The following is a 6000-nucleotide window of genomic DNA, read 5'->3' as shown; positions in this document are numbered from 1 at the left end:
CCCATCAGAAGGCTTCCTCCATCCCCAATGGCGCAGGCTGTGGGACTACAAAGACTTCTGACTCAGGTCTTCACGTAGCCCCAGGACTCAGGAGTCATCTCCCCACATCCTACTCCACCCTATGCTCGTGATTTAGAACTTTAAGTTAGTTACAGAGAGACAGCATAACGTCGTGAAAAACAAGGACCCTGTCCCCCAACCAACCTGAGTTCTTATTTTGTGTTTTTTTTTGTTTTTTGTTTTCACTTAGCTGTGAGATCTCAGTCAGGTTATAAAAGCTCTTTGAGCCTCAGCATCCTTTCTGTAAAACGGTCAGAATTATTATAAGGATTAAGTTACATGATGAAGAAAAGGACCTGGAACATGGAGGCCCCTCAGAACATGGCACTGATTATTATAACCTTAACAGACTCCTTCCTCCTGCCTCTCCACTGTACTGGAGCCCCAGGGTCAGGGCCCAGCCTGCCCTCCCCATCTGTGTGTGGGTCATTGGGCCTGCTCAGGAATCTGCGGACAGGCACACAGGTGGCCACTGCTACAGGGCTGCAGCTATGCCGAGCCTCATGGGAGCAGAAGCCTGTCTGCCAGCGCAGTCCGTCATTCTGCGGTCCCCAGGGCCACAGCCTACTGGTAGCCACCACAACATAGAGAATGTGGTAGGCAGAATACTACCAAAAGTTCCCCAAGATAATAGACCCTAATCCCTGGAATCTGTAAATGTCACTGTAGTGGGTTGAATTGTGTCCACCCAAAAGATGTGTCTAAGTTCTAAGCCCTGGGACCTGGGAATGAGATTTTATCTGGAAATACAGCCTTTGCTGATATAATTAAGCTAAAGGTCTTGGGATGAGGCTCTCCTGGATTTATGGTAGGTCTACATGCCTGGAGCAGAAGCTGGGGGGCAAAGCGTTCTCCCTGAGAGCCTTCCGAGGAAGCATGGGCCTGCTGACACCTTGATTTTGAACTTCTGGCCTCTGCAACTGTGAGATAATAAGTTTCTGTGTTTAAATCACCCTCTCCTCTTGAACCATGGGGTCCTCCATCTCCACGCCAACTCATGGTACTTTGGGTCTTTTTGTAACTTGTTCTTCCCTGGGAGACCCTCCACAAGCTCCTGAACGCATTTAATCCCGAGGCTCACATAAGTCATCAGGTTTTGAGTTGCCATTTTGTAAACTAAGATTCAGAGATTTCCAAAAAAGGCCTGGCTCGGGCTAGATGAACAGCTCTGAAGGAGTCGCAGCCTCCTGGGTCTTTGCTTCCAAAGGCTCCGTGAAATCCACAGCTTTCAGCTGGTAACTCATTAGGGAGCTATGGACTTCCCCTTCCTGTTCAGCTACTAGTTTAAGTTGTTTTCCTTCTTCTGGTCTGCAAGGAACAAAAACAAGTAATTTTCTCATAAAAATAACAATTAGCAAAGCCCGGAATCCAGACCGCCTCTGGTCAGTACCATTCACTGGTGCTGACCTCGCGGTAACTTCAGGCTTCTCCTGAGACACGATACAGCCGTTCCAGGGCAAGGAGGGCCAAGGGCTTCGCTGCTCGGCATGGTGGCCTGGTTGGTGGCTGCAGCAGTGTTTTCAGGGAAACAGAGAATGAGCTGGAAGACGGACGTCAGAAACAAAAGTGTGTTGGACTCTCGACGTGGTTTTGAATGCCACAGAGAATGCAAAACTAGGTCTTTCCTGTGTGGGTTGCCCTTAAAAACCCAGGGAAGTGTCATGTTCACAGCAGGGAAAACAATTGCACTGATTAATTGTGCTTCTGTTGATGCTGCGGTTCTCCTGACTTCTCCGTGCATTACAGTGAGGCCATCTGCCAGATGGAAGTGCTGGAACAGACAGCTTCTTGGTGCAAACTGCAAGGCTCGTGAGACTCAAAACAAGCCTGTTAGATACCGTTTACTAAATGGCCATAATCAAAGAACAAGCTCTTAGTTATCCAGCGAGGCGCTCTGGAAATAGATGAGCATGCAAAATCACAATTCATGAGTACAGCAATTTTTCTTTTTCTGCTAAAGATATTAGCCCATGAAAATCTTCCAGTGTTTGAGGAGATTCAGTCAACTGCTAACTTTCTACGAGCATCTTGGCCATGGCTGCTTCCTTTTTCCCACGACTGCAAAGGGCCCTAGCCTTGGCAAGCAGGGTTGAGCTGGGCTGCAAGTGAAAGGCACTGGGCAGACCTCATCTCAGAACCCTGGAGGGCCAGGGGATCACTGAGAAGGAATGAGTGCTGCATGGCCAGGAAAAATGAGTGACTGTAGAGCAGAAAGCATGGTCAGCCTGGTGGATGACAGTGACCTGGCCAGCCCCATTCAGTGGGCACCTGGCTTACCCCAGCAGTCCCTGGAAAGGCAGTGCCAGGTAAGGCTGGCCTCCTGGCCACCTCACAAGGATTTGCTTCCTTATCTGCTGTGTCCACACTGGGAGCCAATCCTGTCCCTGGATGGGTAGAGCAGGTCCCACTGAACTGAGCTAGGAAAGAAGTTGGGACCCTGGGTTCAAGTCCCAGCATGGTTATCTACTAACCGTGGAACTGTGCGGAAATCAGGGGTCCTCTCTGAGCCTCAGTCCCCACCTCTGTATAACTGGGATGATACTGTTGGCTTTGCTTGATTTTTGCCGGGATTAAATGAGACCACAGAAGGAGTGGCTGTTATTACTGGCATAAAAAGAACCATTTCCTAGCTCGTGAATGTGGAAAATATAAACGTCTGGATGCCTAAGGACAAAGCCCTGGCCTTTTCTGCACTCCCTACTCACCCCTACATTGTTGTTGGGCATTTGTTTGGATTTTTCTGGAACGTTTGGAACAATGGGCTCTGGAGGTTTGTTCTGTGGCCATTCACACCCTCCAGGAAACCCTTCGTTGAGCTCTAGGCCTCGTTCCAAGGGCGAGGGGCCTGGTGTGCTATTTACCTGAATCATTGCCGAAGCTCTGAGAGGAAGCGCAGAGACACATAGTGTCGACCGCTGAGCCCGGAAGCCCCAGTCCAGAGCCTCCTGGGCTGATTTCAACCCATCAGCTGCCTCTTACAATCAGAAAATTCTAAAAAGGGCTGACCGCCTTCCTCTCTAGCTCTGACACTCCAAGATGCTGTTTGCCATCACATAAAGCCCAGTTCCCTGGCTGCCCAGCCACACTCTGTCCACATATTTTAGGCTCCCAAAGGGTGGTAAGGTCCTCTTTCAGCATCCCTGGAGGCCCCGCAGCATGCCAGGTGAGGGCTAGGCACTGGGGAGAAAGCCACAGGGTGCCTCCTGCCTCCTCTATGCTCCAGATTTGTGCCTCTAGGCCTGGCATTCCTTATCCATGGGCCTGGGCTCACCCACATGGTGCCCTGCCAGCAACTCCTCTGTCTCCTTGGTGCCACCCCACCCCCTCAGGCTACCCCAGCCAGGGAGGACAGGAGCAGCTGGAAAATTAATTTAAAATGTAAGTGACTATTAGGCACTGATACCCACACATATCAAATTGCTTTTTAAAACGTAGCTATTTATAAAAATGAATACTTGAGAAGTTTCTGACAGGCTATGGGGGGGATAAGGTTAGGGAGGGACACCTGAAAAACCTGTCCCACCCATTTCCACCCTTGTTTTGTTTTGAGACAGGGTTGTGCTCCCTCCCAGGCTGGAGTGCAGCAGCGTGATCGAAGCCCACTGCAACCTCCATCTCCCAGGCTCAAGTGATCCTCCTGTTTCAGCCTTCTGAGTAACTAGGACTATAGGTATATGCCACCATGCCTAGCTAATTTTTTTCTAGTTTTTGTAGAGATAGTATCTCACCATGTTGTCCAGCCTGATCTTGAACTCCTCGGCTCAAGCGATCCTCCTACCTCAGCCTCCAAAGTGTGCTGGTATTATAGATCTGAGCCACTGCACCCAGCTATATGAAGTTTCTTTCTGTTCAATCTTTACTCATGTTGTTTCCTTCATATGGACTCTGCCCATTCCTCCTCTTTACCTGTCCTCAGAGCAGCAGGCGGAACCTCACCTCCTCTGAGAAGCCTGCCCAGTACAGCTCCTTCTGACACTAAGAGCTTAGCTCAGGCGTCCCAATGGTATCTCCTCACTGGCCTGAGACCTCCCTGAGGCTCCAGTCCAGAGCCTGAGAACATCAGATGAAGGCTGGGATCTGCCACATTCTAGCTACACGGCCTTCTCTCTAAAGTGGGAATGGCATCACCTCCCTCATTGTATTGTAAAGTGCCTGGCATAGGGCAGGTGCCAGTAAATACCTCTACCTCCAGAAGTTCTGCAAGAGATGGAGGCCTTGAATGGTACCTTCGATGGGGACCACAATCTGGGAACTTTTTATTCCACAACAGAAATGGAAGCTGATCTGTCACACTGTGTCATGGGTCTTGCCTGCCTTCTGGAAACTGAACTTATCACTAGAGGGACAATGCAGGCTGAAGTTTCTGTTTCTGTTTCTGTTAAGTATAGAAACAGTTGCTTTCTAAGAATTGAAGGACACTCAGTCATATCCTTCTGGTCAGTGGAAAACAGATGGTGGGGAACAGAATTCCCACTTATAAATCTTTTCCCTTTGGAATGTCCAGGGTGGTTGGTTTCTGGGAATTCCCTGGGGATTTACTTGGGAAGAGTATTTACAAGGAAATAAACAAGAGAATTTACAAGGGAAGAGCTGTTTGAGTTGGGTTTTCAGGGTAAACAGGTGCTTGTCATTGGGCCTAGATGGAGATGTAGGGTGGCCCAGGACAGGTGAAGGGCATGAGGTTCCAAGGAGATTAAGGACTAGGGACAAGACATATTGATATTAATGTACTATTGAGTCAATATTTCTGTATGGGGGAGGATCTGGGAGCTGAGTGGGAAGAGGGTGGGAAAGGGGGACCCTTCTGATGGGCCCAGGAGGTTCAGCCTCAGCCCATACCCAGCCTCTCAGAAAGACCCAAGGCTAGCAGGGCCAGACTCCTTAAAAAGCTTCCCAACCATTGGCTGGGGCAGAGCCTGATTCTTGGCGTTCTCACTTTTACCCCAAGGGCCTTGTTCAGGATTTCATTGAACCAGGAGCTGTGATCTCCCAAAGAGAAGTTCTAGACCGTGCAATTTTCCTGTCTCCCTGCATTTCCTGTGATATGTTAGTGGCTTAGAGGTGCCTCCCCAGCTCCACCAGAGGAATGGGAAGAAAGAGCCTCCAGGCTCAAGGTGAGGGGCACCTCCCAGCACAGCCGTCTGGGAAGGTAAGAGTACCTCTTTGTGGCTAGAGCCTGGGAGGGAAAAAGTGCCCAGAGATGGAGGCGAGCAGAGGCCAGACCTACTCAGGCCTGGTGCCTGAGTTGGAATTGCCAGGCCTTTGAACCCCAGGCTAGATTGCATTCTTGGAGCAGCCGATTATAGTATAAGGAGGCATTATCTAAGCTACACTCCCCAGCTGGGGCTGGATAGGGATTGGGCTTCCAGAGGTCTGTTACACTGATCGAATCAGTGATTCATATGCTGGTGTAACAGAACCACATGCAAACACATTTCCGGGCCTGCCCCAGGGTGGCCCCTTCCTCAAGCCTGTCTACTGTGACTTCACCTCCCTTCACAGCTGAGTAGGTTGTGGCCGGGGGCCATGGATCTGCAAAAGCTTGAGTAAGGTGCCTGATGTCTCATCATGATCCAACTGGCTGGAGGGCTCTGGCATGGAACACTCCAAGCTGCATCACTTCCCCTCAGGCAACTTGCTGATCCCTGGCAAGGGGTGCAGGAAGCAGGCTCACATGGCAGTGCCCTTGAATCAGGGAGCCAGTGGGAACAGCTTCTCTTGGCCAATGCCTGGTGTCCTACCTGTGGCTCCTCACTGGCTCCAGGGCTGTCCTCAGAGGCAGGATGGGATGCAGTCTTCACAGGAGGGGTCTTGGTCTCCATGATTTTCAGGGCAGAGCCCCACACCTGTTACCTAGGCACTGAGGCTCTTGACTTTTCAACCCTAGCGTGTCTCCCTGGGCTGTCCTCTGAGAAGTTGCTCACCATGGTAACCAACCAG

Source organism: Callithrix jacchus, chromosome 14, assembly GCF_049354715.1.
Source record: "Callithrix jacchus isolate 240 chromosome 14, calJac240_pri, whole genome shotgun sequence".
Taxonomy (NCBI): Eukaryota; Metazoa; Chordata; class Mammalia; order Primates; family Cebidae; genus Callithrix; species Callithrix jacchus.
Note: the sequence above shows the minus strand (reverse complement) of the source record.